This window comes from Myotis lucifugus, unplaced genomic scaffold (genome assembly GCF_000147115.1).
Source record: "Myotis lucifugus unplaced genomic scaffold, Myoluc2.0 scaffold_3, whole genome shotgun sequence".
In the NCBI taxonomy this organism is placed as follows: domain Eukaryota; kingdom Metazoa; phylum Chordata; class Mammalia; order Chiroptera; family Vespertilionidae; genus Myotis; species Myotis lucifugus.
In genome coordinates, this window is record NW_005871051.1 from 30434321 (window position 1) to 30450249 (window position 15929).

Consider the following 15929-nt stretch of genomic DNA (forward strand, 5'->3'; position numbering starts at 1 on the left):
ACTTCGCACTGAGCCTTTCTACGTTAAGGAGCAACAAAGGCGGTGGGCAAGAATCTGTTCCGAGACCACGGCTCTGCCTCTGAATGGCTAGTTGACTTTGGAAATGCTACTTTGCCTCTGAGTCTGTTCCCTCAGCCTCACAAGGTCATTATGAGAATTAAATGTGATAATTCAGGGGAAGTGCTTAGCTCAATGCCTAACACAATAAACACCCACCAATTTCAGTTGCGATTGGATGAATATTGTTTTTGTTTATTACACTATTATTCTCATCATTATTGCATCAGAATCACTTGCGTCTAAGCAAGCATATAATCAGGTAACTGCCTGTCTTTGTGTGCCTTATTCTTCGGGTCTGTCCAAAGCCCAAGGCACATTCCCTGGTGACGATCAGGCCCCGTTGCTCATTGCCGTTTACGAGGTTTGAGAGGTGAGAGCCAGCTCTGCACTTGGAGCCGGCACAGCTCTGCACAGACCCGAACAGTGTGTGCTTTCCCTGCGACCCCAGAGAGAACCTCTCCATCCTGCCTCTCCAGCAGCCTGCGCTGCCTGTCAGCCTGGCCCAGCTTTGAGGACAAAGCACAGTGCATTAGCATGAGGGGCACAAATGAACTTTCACCCCACCGCGCTCTCTGGGTCCGTACAAGGATTTCTAAGAACCGTTTTGTTTGTAGCCGTCATTATCACGCTGGCGGATGACACACGCTAGCTTCCCTTGCCATGGCGTACATTCCAGACCCAGACCCAGGGTTAGTCAACTTTCCTACAGAGGATGAGATAGTAACTATGTGAGGCTTTGCCGACTACACACAATCCTGTTTCACCACCTTCTTTGCTTTTTTCCCACAGCCCTTTAAAGATATGCAACCGGTGGACTGCACGTAAACGGTCTCTGGGCCAACACTGGCCCACGGGCGACAGTCCCCGACCCCTGTTCCAGATCCCGGTTTCTCTGTATCAGACAGCTTGGCCCTGGAGGAGAAGACACACTGAAGTTCTTCTCTTTGCCAGATCACACTGAAAGGCCGTCTCCTTGCAGCGGCAGGAAACGGGGCCCTTCAGAGATTTAATCGGAAGGGAAGAGGCACTTCGTTGCAGTGCCTTCTGAAGCACACGGTGTGTCTTCACACGCGCTCGCGCACATATGGTCTCCGTCTTCCACGTGAGTAGAAACATCTGACCTTTTCCAGCTCGTTTCCCTGGGAACAAATGTTAAAACACAATGTATATTCTCAACGAGCTCCAGGCTCCTGGCTGATGCAACGTTTTACGAGTGGACCCTGGAGGGTGTTTCATTTCCATTAGTGCCTGCCTGGCTGGCTGTCTCTCCCACCCCGTCCGCTCTCTGTGTGTCCCCTCGGTCACATGTGCTCTTCCTGTCTCCCCCCTCCATCTCCTCCCTCCTCTCACCGCCTTTGTGCTGCTCACTCCGCGGCCTCGGAGCCGAAGGGCCCACATCTGGTTTCCATCCACCGCGCTGTTTCACTGAAGCCCGGCCGACCCAGGTTTCCTGTTCATAAATCATTACTCATCTGGAACGCACTCGGGACCACTTCGGGGACTGTTTACTCAGCGCAGCTCCTTTTTTAGAAGAAGTTTCCCTTCCCCAGCGTTTCAAGTTGGCTGCCATCTTCTCCGTTGATAATTTTCTCAATTTATAGTTTTTGAAAAGTGAACAAAAGGGGAATTCACTTGGATAAGGCGTTTGAACAAATTGCATAAAAATTAGAGTTGGGTAAAACGTAAGAGTTTATAATACTAAACGTGGTGAAAAAAACTGGAAGTACACATACTGTACTGAGGAGATGTGATATTTGATATTTTAAATAAACTTTTCGGAAGTGGAGGTCGTTAACACAATCATAGCTTTGTGCCAGGTCGTGCTTGAACTCACTGAATTCTCTCAACAACCCTACCAAATAGGCACGATTGACCTTACTTTACAGATGAGGAAACTGAGGCACAGAAAAGATAAGTAGCTTGCCCATGCCGCTGGTATGTGGCAGTCCTGTGGCAGGTCCCAGACAACCTGGCACCAGAGCCCATGGTCTCAAGTGCCTGATGTGGTTTCTTCAACTATATGGCTCAAAATTTGGTATTGTCTCTATCCTGATCTTTATTTCTTCAGTCTCTCTCTTGCTCTGAAAATATCTTTTTTTATTGGTTCAGTTTCTTTAACATAATTTGTGCCACTTTCACTGTGTTAAGTGGGGTGCATAAATCATGGTGAAGGATGTACACATAGAATAAAAGAAGAAAATTATCTTCTATTTATTTTTACAGGCAGTATCCAGATGGTATTTAGTCTCTAGTCTCTAGTTTCATAAGCCAACTGAAGAATCATAAAAAAATTCCTCTATTGCTTAGTGATTTCTGTTATTCATAAGCAAAATATTTATAACTAAGAAAAATCAGAAATTCGTTATCAGTAACTGATTCTAACATAGGGAATTGGCTCAATAGAGGTGGGTAACAGTCCTCCAGGTCTCTCCATCCGGGAAGGAGAGCTGGCAGCTGCTGTGATCCCCTGAGGCTCGGATGACATGCCTCCTGAGCCTGGGACTTCATAGTACATGATAGCAAATCATGTTTTCCTGCTATCTATGCACTGGGTCATATTAGGAGTGGGTAAGTAAGTACTTGACCCAAACCGGGCAGCTGGACCACTTCATCATTCCTCAGAAACTGGCGTGAGGGAGTCCCGTAGCCATGGATCTGCATCCCAGTGGTGATGCAGGTAAAACAAGCCATGTGTTAAGAGGTTCCACAAGATGGAGGAGGAGGACACTGATGACTATTGCGGGATTTTGTGATGGCTGGGGCAAACTCACCCACAGAGCCTGTTTTTCATAGTAATGATTGATGGTGACTGTCTTTTTACTGAACACACACAATGGGTCAAGTGGGGTACTAGATACTTCACTTGCAAGAATTCTAGAAATAGATATTATTACTATCTCCACTTTATACATGGAAAAACTGACTCAGAGAGGCCACACTGACCCAAGTGGATTAATTTTATATCGATGCTGTAACAAGTACCACAGAGGTAGTGGCTTCAAGCAACACAAATGTGTTATTTCACAGCTCAGGAGGTCAGAAGTTCAAAATGGTCTCACGGTGAAGATTAAGGTGTGGAAGGAGTTGAGTCCCTTCCCCAGGGCCCCAGGAGAGATTCTGTTCCCTTGCCCTTTTCTTCTCTAGAGGCTGCCAGCATTCCTGGGCTCATGGCCACCTCCTCCACCTTCAAAGCCATAGCACTCTCTGCCTTGCTCCCATTATGATACCTCACTGACTGACTCAATCTTCTGTCTCCTTCTGCCTCTTTGGAGGACCCTTGTGATTGCATTGTGTCCACCCGGATCATCCAAGATAATCTCCTGATGTGCCATCTAGCGAACGTAACTCCCCTTTGCTATGTAATGGAACATATTCACCGGTTCTGGGGATTAGGACATGGACCTCTTTGGGAGGCCCTCATTCTATCTACAACATCGAGGTTGCATAGCGAGCCCCTGGCAGAGATTACAGTCAAACACGAGTCTGACTACAAAACTCATATTCAAAACCATCCCATTCTCCAGCCACTCATCTGGTTTCCACACTGCTCCTTCTGCCCCTTGAGTGACTTCCTGAGACCCTGGAGCATCCCTGCATCCACAGCCTCCTCACTCCTTAAAGTTCCAGGTGACTCTCATCTCTGCTGTGGAGCCTCTCCTGAGTAAACTCTCCCACAGAGCGTCCGAGTCCTGCAGTCAAACCCCCGTCTGCAGTCTTCCCAAGTGTTTGTAGACTCTGGAATAAAGGACTGGTTGGTCTCTGTGCTGCACACCTCATCTTCTGCCATCTAGTCATCTGGCTTTATGACTTAGAGATAAAGAGAACACAAGTAATCTTTCTTCTGCCAGAAAGCTTTTCGGTAATGACCAATGACTTCTCACCCCTCATCTTCTCATTGCCACGTGGAAAAGCTCTGGTTCTTTCAGCCGTCCGCAAGGCCAGGACACATTCCCCTGCACACACTACAGTTTACCAGTGGCCCCTTACAGAGCGACAATTCCTTAGGTCGATATAATCAGACCTCCACTTAGATACCACATTTCTATAAGCCATGTGAGGGCAAACTATCATGGGTCTATCATGGTGTTTACTCAAATTTAACTGATACTAACATGAATTAGAAGCATTAAGATATTTGCAACGTGCTACCACTACAAAACTATTTTTTATCTCATATTGGGAGGTAGTTTATTTGTGGGATTTGGGTGAGCAGACCCAAATAAAAGACCTTACATTTATGCCCAGTAAAATGCATTTTTACAGAGTCAGCCCCTTTCCACCAACATCTGATCACTCCCCCTCCCAGTTTCACGCCATTTATAAATATGAAAATCATGACTTATGTGTTTCTGTCCATGAACAGTTTGGAATTGGGTCAGAGCTCTATAACAGAAAGATCAAAAACCTTTGGGTTACTGAGTCAACAATTCCATTGGACCATCAGCCAGTTAGTAATTCACCTCATTCTACCAGCCTCCACCTCATATTTCTCCAGCGTGTCCACAAGTAGATCATGAGAAGCTTGTCAAATGCCTTGATGAAGAACAGATGGTGCCCTGTGTCAACCACATTCCCAGCTAAACTTCTGTGAAAGAAGGAAATGAGATCTGTGGGTAGTGGCAGCTGGAATTAGAGGAGTTATTTCCCCCAAATCTTCCACAAAGTGAAATGCACTGATAGGAATGACTGCCAACCTTACACAAAATGACAATTATAACCTTTAATATTATGGAAACATAGAATCAACGAGCAAAGTCATATAACCAGCTCTGCTTCCTATGCCTGTGGACATGTCCAGGACAACTTCGGTATCCTATCAACGAAATAAACACAGTCAGCTCTTCCTGTGTCTCTGGGTTGTGGCATCACTTTAGCTGAGATAATGAACGTTTGCTATAAAAACCACAGACATGCCCTCCAGCTCTGTGTATTTGAAGCAATCTTGGCATCATCCAAGCACACCTTTCCTATCATCAACCAGCTCAGGAATGCCACACATCTGGCTGCAAACCTCAAGGACGTTCTAGATGCGATAACTTTCTTCAAAATGCACTTACTACTTAGGGACAGTTTGGAGGTGAAGAACAATTCATATAGCTGCAAGAACAATTCATATAGCTGAAAACGAATAGAATAGCACTATTCCCAAGAGAAAGTTAATGTCGCTTTATTTTAATAGAACAACTTTCACACTTCACAACCCAATTTGTATTTATGACATAGCTCTGGCATCTTTGGAATGGCTCATCCAAAGAAAGGCATTAGCCAGTCACATTGAAAGGACACTTCTCAGGTATGTTCTGTCATACCTGGTAGTTAGTGCCATTCAATAACCAAAGAGATGATAAGCACAGAGGATGAGAATGTGTTTTCTCCCCTTTCATTTGAACACACAGAGCAGTTAACTGGAGGCGTGTGAAATGTGGTGAAGCAAGGATCACAGGCAAAAGACCAGCATTCTTCACTCATCTCTTTATGCCTTTGAGATAAAGAGAACACAAGTAATCTTGTGACCTTGACCTGGCCACTCCAAGTCTCAAAACTTAATTTCCTCATCTGTAAAATGGGTTCTTTGTATCTTCTTTACCATGCCAGCCTCTTCTTCATAGTACCTTCTTCATCATTCCACATTCTTTACCTTTGTACTTCTCCGCCATCTACCTTCTCTAACATCTTAAGGAAAACATTTGTTGCTGTGTTAGTCATGGAAAGTCCTGTGGTCTAGCCTGGCTTTAATTTCCTTACCCCTCACAATACTACTGTACCTTCTCCAAATTATACCTTCTCCACCATCATACTTCTCACCACTGCTGTACTTCTCCACCATTCTACATTCTCCACCATCGTACCTGCTCAACACTCTGTACCTTCTCCACAATTCTACCTTCTCCGTCATTCTACCTTTCCCCCATTATACCTTGTCCACTATTGTACCTTCTCTACCATTCTACCTTCTTCATCATTCTACCTTCTCAACACTACTGTACCTTCTCAAAACCATTTTACCTTCTCCACCGTTGTACCTTGTTGTACCTCATCCACTATTGTACCTTGTCCACCATTGTATCTTTTTCACTACTGCACTTCTTTATGGAACTGTTGTGAGGGGTAAGTGAAATAATGTATATAAAATCGCCAACTCTAAAGCCAGGCTAGACCACAGGACTTTCCATGACTAACACAGCAACAAATGTTTTCCTTAAGATGAATCATAGATAATTCATACAAGACCAGCTTCTGTGGATGAGTGAGTATTGCCTTTGATCCCAAGTTTACCATTTGTCATGCTGTCTGAGCTTTCAGTCATTATATCACAATCCCAAGCACATTGACTTGCAGTTAAAATAGAACCTTCTATGATGTATAAGCACTGCAGAATAAACTGAGCATGTCTGTATTTCCAATAACAAAATTCCAAACTTAAGTAATTTGCAACAACATGGGTAGATCTGTAGGGTATTATGCTGAATGAAATAAGTCAGACAGAGATAGACAAGTACCATATGATTTCACTTATATGTAGAAACTATAAAACAAAATAAACAAACAAGACAAAAATAAACTCACAGATACAGGAACAAATTGATGATCGCCAGATGGGAGGGTAGTTGGCAGGATGGGTGAAAAGGGGGAAAGGATTAAGAAATACAGATTTCCAGTTATAAAATCAGTCATAGGGATATAAACTACAGTATAGGGAATTTAGTCAATAGTATTTCAATAACTATGTATAGTGTCAGGGGTACTAAACTTATCAGGGAACCACTTCATAAGTCATTTAAATGTCTAATCACTATGTTGTCCACCTGAAACTAATACAATGTTGACTGTCAACTGTAATTTAAAAATAAAAAATTATTTTTTTAAAAAGTAGAGTGCAGTGAGACCATTCACTCTTACTTTACATTAACATACCTTAGTTATTGATAATGAGGAAAAAATAGTTATATAATAGTAAAATATTTAAAGTGAAAATTATACTGAACTGTACAATATAAAGAACATTCCACAGACCTTAGCTCAATGAACAGATTTTGCAGCTGTGAAGACTGAAGCTTAGAGAGGTTAGGAAGCTTCCTCAGGGCCACAGAGAACTTCAGAGCCAACCTGGGGATTCAAATCCAATCTGTCCTGCTCTGAAGCCCTGGCCTTTCTGCTCTGAGCCCGGACTCCTCCCAGTACAACAGCTGCCTCCAACCTCTAACTCACCTCTTCCCTGTTCCTTAAAATGCCTACCTGAATCCACACCACTATCGTCTCCCTTTCTGGTTTTTATCAAGAGGACTCAGGCACCAGGCCAGCTGGAGGTTAGGATATTAGCCACACGGAGACATGGCTGGAGGAAGCCAAGAAGACCATGCCCAGTGTCCAAATGGGAGAAGTGTATTCAGACGTGTCCAAGCAGATGACACCACCCAAGGATGAGCTGTCAGGTTGGTCCAGAAGTAGATGGGCTTCCTCCCCGAACAAGTGGAGTTGGTGCTCCTCACCTACCTGGCTCAGGTAATCTTCAGACAGAGACTGGAGCACAGGAACCAAGGTCCCCATTGTCCTAGAGAGAGCAGGAGTCAGGCAGGAACCGGGACCTGGGCCAGGAGATGGTGGTTGGGGCTGAGCTCTGGAATCAGGTGAATGGCAGCACCAGACAAGAAAATAAGAAGGTGCTGTCACACCACATAGTCTCACTAGAGGCTGGAGAAGCAGGAATTGGACATCAGTCAGAAGAATAATTCAGGAACCTGTGGTGATCAGCCAAGGATGCTGACATGTCGCCTGCCCTGGTCAAAACTGGCACAGGAAGAGTGAGAACTGGCCCACCCAAGGAAGGAGTCAAGGTGAGTACAGCTAGGACAGGTTGATAAAGGAGGGGCTCAGTGCTCATCCTGCCCCCATGACCCTCTTCAGCTCTGCCCGGTGAACACTGTGTGTTATTATTATTATATTGAATTATATGTTCGTTTATCAACCAAGAGCCTTGAGTTCCTACAATAGGCCAGGTGGGATTATACAATGTAGCTGAAGCAGATATGGTCACTTGAGTTTTGGTTTTCTAATTAATAGACTTTATTTTTAAATATACTTTTTATTGATTTTTTATAGAGGGAGAGAGAGAAAAACATCAATGATGAGAGAGTATCATTGATCGGCTGCCTCCTACACATCTCCTACTGGATATCGAACCCACGACCCGGGCATGTGCCTTTGACTGTAATCAATCCTGGGACCCTTCAGTCTGCAGGCCGATGCTCTATCCACTGAGCCAAACCGGCTAAGGCTAGACTTTATATTTTAGAGCAGCTTTAGTTTTGTGAGAAAACTGACCAGAAAGTACAGTTCCTATGTATCTCCCTTACTCAGACTCCCTATGTTAACATCTTGCATCAGTGTGATACGTTTGTTACAGTTGATGAACTTGTTTGATTGAGGTTCCTAGCAAAGGAGAAACCTTTTCTCCATCAGTGAGGAGTCTGAGCCCTTGGTGGTCCTGCCTCCATGTAACTGTGCTCAATCCCTGCTCCTGGTGATCCAGGAGGCACCACAGGGAATCCTGAAGGCTGCATCCACACTCCTCTCCACCCAGGTTGGGGAACATCTGGTTTGAGACTGGTACCCTAACTGACATGGCTACCTGTCACCCACTAGTATGACAGCAGCTGTTTCCAAAGGAGAGTCCTATGTGCTCAACGGGGTGCGGATGGGCTCCCAAATCACGGGAACACTGCTGTGACTCATCAGTCCAGGCTTGTCACAGCTCCTCAAGGCTCGCTCACACCCACAGTTTAAGCAGAAAGCTGTGCTGGATCAAAGAGACCCAGCACGGCCTCCCAGCTGGTCCCCATCTGCCACCTCCATGTGTCTGTCGTATGATCAACCAAAAAGTCTCTAAAGAAAATAAGCTAATAGTTGTACAAATAAATTTAAAGATACAAGCCCTGAAGTTCACAAAACAATATTCAAAGAAATAAAAAGAAGTAAACAACCTAAAAAGTGTTTCAATTTAGAAAGGCAAAATGAAGTAGCATAGACTGAGGTTATGAACCTCCAAGACACCGTTGGAAAGGGTGAAGAAGTTGCCCAGGTAATGCTTTGAAATGATTCAGAGGATAAAATAAGAGTAATGTGAAGACTAAGGGTCATGGAACACTGCTTAAAGAACAAAGAGACGGTAGTCCAATAAGATGGCAGGTCTAATGCCAATGCTTTACTTGATAAAGTAACGGTCCACACGACCCCTCTGACCTCTGGCTTAGTGAGGGGCCCAGGCACTACCCTCAAGTTTGGGTCAAATCAGATACTTGGCTTCCTGCCTCACCAAGGAAGGATTTGGAAGCCGACAGCCTTTGTAGTTGAGGCAAGTATGCCCTCAGAAGCACTGTGTCACACAGCCCAAGTGTCCCCAGAGAGGTCCCTATGGCCTTCAGCACCTAGAAGCCAGCGTGCACTCATTCGCTCACCGTTCTGTGGCTGTGCGCTGAGCGTGAGACTCTGTGGGTCTGTGAAGGACATGGACAGGGAGACTAATCCACGCCCTAGCTCCCAGAAAACCAGGAATAACAAGAAAAACCTCATATATGAAAACTACCGAAACCCAAGTGTTTTTACTCACTGGCCTTCAGCCTGGATCTGTTCCCATCAGCAGCGAGTTACTTTGCTTTGGTTCCGCACCAACTTTGAAGTAATCAATGTTATCGAGTTACTTAATTTTACTCCAAATCCATGGGCTGATAGGGGGCGATCCATTCATTTGGAGCATGTCACTGGAGCAGTCCCCTCCTGACACCTTTGCACCAGAGCTCCCGGCCAGTGGGTGCATCCTTACGCCACAGGTCAGCCGCACAGACCCGCTATCTGAGATGGAATCTGCATCAGAAAGGCACTGGGGTGTGCTGGGGGGAGCAGTGCTGCCATCTTCAAGGATGGTCACAGGTATTGGGGAGAATGCGGCAAGGGAAATGGCAAAGAGGTGGGCAGGTGGTAGCCATCAGGTGGAAGAGAGTGGTTTCCATGAGGTTGGGGGAGGGGCGACGGCTCTGGGAGGTGGTGATGGGGAGAAGGTGGCAAGCCCCTCCTCTGGGCAGCTTAGCTGAGATTCTGCGGCTGAAAGAGGTACTCGGAAGGCACAGTAGAGAGGAAGGAAGAAGTGGGCACAGAGGCTAATTAGGAGACTCGGCCAGTGATGGTTGATACTCCTGGCCCGTAATAAAAGGGAAAGAAACCTAAGCTCTGGGGTGCGGGAATCAAGAAACAAAAGATACAAGGTGGCACCAATGGCACCTTCCCATGTCCCCACCAAGGATGTGCTCTCGGTCTGGGCGTCCTGCCAGCAGGGCCGAGGCTGGGGCAGATGCTCTGCTGTGCCGTGTCTGTTTCCAACCCTGTTTTTTGGCACTAGCAGGCCATTGAGAGCTGAGGTTGGCACAGAGACTTTGGTGCCCCGGATGACCTGAGATGCTGAGACACCTGAGCCTCAGTTCACAACACCGGGGATTTCATCGTGACAGGACCTTGGGGAGCTGCCTCGCAGCTTCAGCTGTGGTACCCACGGTGTCTGAGCCAGGGCCTGAGACCGCTGAGTCAGCCACACTACATACGCCCCAACCGCCTAATGTGACAATCAAAATTCACTTTGCTTCTGGTGATTAGCTGACCTTTTTGCCCTTTGTTGCTCTTTTGTCCCTGCTGTGGCTTCCTGAGTAAGACAGGCCCTCTGACACTGAGAGGTGGGACCTCAGGTAGGTGTCAGAGAAAGGCCCTGGACAGGAGCAGATGTTCCAACAACAACTACTGCACTGTTTTTGGACAGGAGCGAGAGAGGGCATTTGTGAGCGTGGCAGCAGAGAGGAAGTGTGTAAGGGGAAGAGCAACAATAGATATGAGTTCAGCAACATGTAAAGCCACATAAATAAAAGAACAAGTGCTGCCCTGGCCGGGTGGTTCGGTTGCTTGGAGCGTTGTCCCGTGCACCAAAGGGTTGCAAGTTCGATTCCCGGTCAGGGCGCATATGGGAGGCAACCAATCAGTGATGTTTCTCTCCCACATCAATGTTTCTGTCTCTCTCTTCCTCTCTCTCTAAAAATAAATAGAAGCATATTATCAGGGAGGATTTTTAAAAAGAGAGAAAGAAAGTTAAGTATTTTAAAAATGTACATTACCTATGAAAGTCATTCAATAAGTACAGAAATCTTTAAAATAGAAAAATGAATACATCCAAAAGAAAACTAGCACACTGGCAAGACAGACGCTCAGACTGTGTTGAGTTTGTCCATTTAGCAGCCATGACAAACTGCTCTGGGCCCCGCTGTCCTTTCTGCAACGCTAGCGGGAATCAGCGTGCGGGGCGGGGGAGTACCAGTGCACACCGTGGGCCAGGCCTGGAGAGCAACCTCCGGCCTGGAAAAGCCAGCGAGGGTGTTCCTGTTAGACTTTTACAGCTGTTTGGGACACATTCAGTTTGCTTCAAATTTGGACTTCACTGGCAATTTAAATAATTGAAAATAATGCAATATAAATTCTCACATATGTAATTTATGTATGCAGCAAAAATGTAATAAAATGAGCACATCCCTAGCAGACATTTCAAAGAGGAGACATTTTAAAGAATGTTAGCAGGAATGCAAATTGGTGTGACTTTTCTGGTAGGCAATTTGCTGACGCAGATCAGCAGAGCAGAAGCTGTATAATTTTACCATATATCCTATTCTTCTCATTTGTGCTACGGTAACAGTTAACCATGTTAACATCTGCTCAAGAGGTTGCTTATCAATGTGTTCTTTCCAATAGCGGAAAAGTGGAAACAGAGTAGGTCTACTCACCACCCAGGCCAGCCCCCAGTCCCTCACTCTGTCCCTCATGGCTCTCAGCCCGCACTCCTCCCGCTGCAGTGGCCCAGCCCAGATCAGGGCCTTTCCTTCCTCCTGCTAGACTGTTCATAGCCTCCTCTCTGCCTCCCTGCCCCCATCTACATAAGCCTAACAGTTCATGACAATAGTCAGTGTGGAGTAGATTGCCCCGCTTTACCGAAATTAAATGTTTACTCAATATCCTTCTGACTTTGTTGTCTTAAACATGAACCCTTTTGCGTGATGAGCGGGGCCCTTCAAGACCAACCTTGTCTCTGTCGTCTCAGGAAGGGCCCACAGTAACAAAGTTCGCATTCCCTGAATACTTCCTCCCCCAAAGCCTCAAGCAGTTGCCATGCTCAGTACACACTGAGCAGGGACACCCCTTCCTTCAAGACCCCATGTGTCTCCCCTGAACTCCAGGGTGATTCAAATATGCCCTCCTCAACTCCCACTCTTCTTAGTCTCACCTCCGTAGGAACAAATGTTACCTCGGGTTTAGTTGCCTGTTTATCTGCCTCTAAATGCTGGTTAAGAGCAAGGGCGAAGATGTTCCATATAGTCATCCCTACCGGCTTTCCCGGGGCCTGGTTGTAGAGGGTCTCCCGGGGGTGCACGTGCCTTTATCAGAGCTCAGCCTGTTGCATTGTCCTGTGTATGGGGCTGGACAGACTATCATTCTGTCGTCCACGCAGAGTCCGGCAGAGCAGCACCCTGGTGGAAGCACTCACACACACCAGCATAGTCTTAGACGTTAAAACTCACGAATGTCCCCGCCTTCTAGCGTGGCTGTTCTGCAATCTGCTTGGCTTATGGAATGGACAGATGTGCTGAAGGCCAGTTTGAGAAGGAGGATCTGGTCTGGACATCACCCCCAGAAGCATCTTCCTCCAGGGGCTGCATCAATGACAATGTTGTGGGCATTGGGCCCACGTTTTAGGTCGGTCTCCTCTTCCCTTGTGGCCCCAACTGCCCAGCACACCCGGACACTCGCTGCATTGCACCAGGTGCTGCTTGTTCTTTATGAAAACAGTGCTGCTGAGCACAGTGACTCTCCCTACAGGGCCGGTAACTCTCACAGTCAGACCTGTATTCGCAGTGAGACCTCTAGACCTAGATCTGCTCCTCCTAGGGTCTGGGGGTGGGGGGGAGGATCTACTTTCAAGCTAAAGCTTCAAGGTTTTGCACAGTTGTATACAGCCGACCAGACACCGCAACCATGGCTTTTAACCCCATGCCTCTAAATCAGAGGTGGCAGACTGGTGCCCAAGGGCCAGATGGGCCTAGAGGACGCATATTTGCATCAGTGTGTTATGTTAAAATCTTCAAACCTGAATGCCTGTAAGATGGACATTTCCCCTGTAAGCCTCAAGCCCCAGCAGTGCCCCCTCTGGCCTTACTTATCTATGAATCTGTGTGTCCTTGATGGCATTGTGTCTGTGTCCCCCTCTAAACCAAACCTCCTAACTAAGCTCCACACACAAGGGACTGAGCCCACGGTGGCCTCTGAGGTGCGGCCACAGTGGCTGATCTGGCTGCGGATCCCATGTGCTCAGCGCTGTCCCATCCTGCCCTCTTTGGAAGCTGTAGTGAGGCAGGTGGGGACCCGAGACCCAGGAGCCTAAGGAAGCGTGAGCTTCGCTTTTGGGGCCATAACAATGGGGAGTGGCCTGGGGGCGCCCAGCTAGTGGAGCACCTCTCTGAAAACCAAAAATTAATTTGGGGTGGGGTTTGAGTAAGAAATTCTGCCCAACAAGGAAGGACAGCGTCCCAGTGAGACCCGGCCAACAGCTCCTATATTTTCTCAGCTGATGGAAACAGCGGCCACGGCAGAGCCTGGAGAACTCTGCCCACTATTTTTAGCTCCTCCCTGCCACGCTGGCAGAGGCTGCCTGTTCTCTCAATGGCAGGCGATGGGTTCCATATGTGCGAGCTGGAATGGGGCTGCCGCACCCCACAGCCCAGCGTCTTCCTTAAAAGGCAGGAGAAAGTCCAGTGGGAGGCTACAGGGACCAACCAGCACGTGGCTCGGGCAGAGGAGGCACTTCCATCCTCCAGAGCCCTCACTCCACACTGAACTCCCTGCGTGTGAACATCTTCAAGTGCAAATGCGTCTTTATTTTGAAACTCAAATAAGAACAGGGATCTGAGCTGACAGATATGTGCAGCCTGATCCCCTGAGGAAAGACGATGCCTGCGTGAGTCATAGAACACTGTCTAAATTCCCTCCAGACATTTACGTTACAAATCAAAGCTGCTGGGCCACTGGGTTGGAGTGTGAGGCTAAACAGACCTAATACTCGGCTCGAGCCTTTCCCAGGGCAATCTCACAGAAGGAGACAGTTTTCTGAATGTAGTCCAAGATGGATAGAATACAATAGAAAGGACAGAATACAATAGAACAGAATCTATAATAATAAAAGCATAATATGCTAATTAGATTGGACCGCCGACGGTCCTTCCAGATGTCCTTCTAGACAATGCCCTGGCAGCTGCGAGGGCTGAGGGTAGGCAGCCACGGTGGCCAGCAGTGGTGGGGTTATGGGGGCAGTGCCTTCCCCTGATTGGCCTGGTCGCCTCCCACAGAGGGAGGCCAGACTGCTCCCTGGGGTAGCGAGCCTAAGCCATCAGTAGGACATCCCCTGAGGGCTCCCGGACTGTGAGAGGGGGCAGGCCGGGCTGAGGGACCCCCCCCTCCACCCAGTGCACGAATTTTTGTGCACCAGGCCTCTAGTTAGTATAGAGTCTAATTTGGGAGCTTTTGTCTAAATAGTATAAAATGTGTGTAAGCTTTTATTTATGGAAATGTTAATATTTACTTTTTGTTCTCTTAAAGCTGTGTCTTATCCTGAGTAGCCCCAAGCCCCTTGATGAGCTGGGAAGTCCAACCAACTCTTTATCGAGAGTAACTAAGGGCCACGCACTCCATTGCCAGTTCCCTCTTTTGCCCACTGAAGTAAAGAGCAACAATATGGAGACATTTTTGAAGTCTTCCCACACAGCCCTAAACACAAACTCAGTCATTATACTGTTTTCCAAGACGTTGTCCTAGGTCACAGCATTAGCTCTGGCCCCGGGATTAGGGATGTCCATCAGAAAGTCAAGAGGGTGGGGAATGCAGTGTGGGCTGGAGTGTTGGGCACAGACCACTGTTGTGCAAATCAAGAGCAGCAGAAAGAGGTGCCTCACGGAAATAGTTGAGTTGATGGTCACGTCAGGGCTGTATTCTTGGCCCACAGACCACACTAGGCTGGACATGTCAATCAGTCCCATTATTCCAAGGGCTCCTCTTTCACAGAAACTACAGAGTTTGCTCCTGTTGTTCTGGTTTTATTCTTTGGAAAAAACCATGAGAGGTCATTGGTATGAAAAAAAGCTTACACCATCCAGTGATCTACACACAGCTTGTTAAATGTCACGCACATACACACCGACACCCCCAGCCATGGACACAGTCAGTGCACATCCTCCAGAGCTGAGCCCACTGATTCTCAGAAGGGAGATGGGCTTGTTTGTCAGTCCTCTTGCCAGTGGTTGGCATAGGGAGACCTGGGAGCTGAATCTGGCCCATGGAGTGCTGGGGACTGTGCTGGAGCCATTAGGAGACACTTTCTCGGTCCTGAGGCAGCCACAGACAGTGGTCTTCCTTCTCCCTTAAATATTGCCGTGTCCACATGAGACCATCTTGTTACCATCCTGCGGATGGAGCCCACCCTGAAAATAGCAAAGAGAGATGGAAGGAACCTGGGTCCTTGACGACATCATTCTGCCATCTAACTCAGTGGTCACCAACCAGTGGTCCCTGAGGTCTGAAAGGTTGGCGACCGCTGATCTAACTGATCAATCCCACTGCCCACACTCTGGACGTCCTGAGAGCTGGGGACAAAAAATGTCCCTACGGGCCCGGCCAATTCCAGACTCCAGAGAGGGGTTCAGTTCCTGGCCGCGAGAGCATCTAATCCCCCGCCGACCCCACACGAATTCTCTCTAGACTCCCCTGCCCTGGTCTCGCAGCTTTCACACAGCAGA

General features: G+C 47.3%; 1 long non-coding RNA gene across 1 annotated transcript; it reads right to left on the bottom strand.

Moving 5' to 3' along the window:
* Nucleotides 1-231: 231 nt before the first annotated feature.
* LOC111827386 lies at nucleotides 232-1512 on the bottom strand. The gene is made up of 2 exons (XR_002830922.1): nucleotides 1411-1512; nucleotides 232-1199 (listed from the first exon to the last, which is right to left on the bottom strand). It is a non-coding gene; the product is annotated as an uncharacterized LOC111827386 (long non-coding RNA).
* Nucleotides 1513-15929: the final 14417 nt, after the last annotated feature.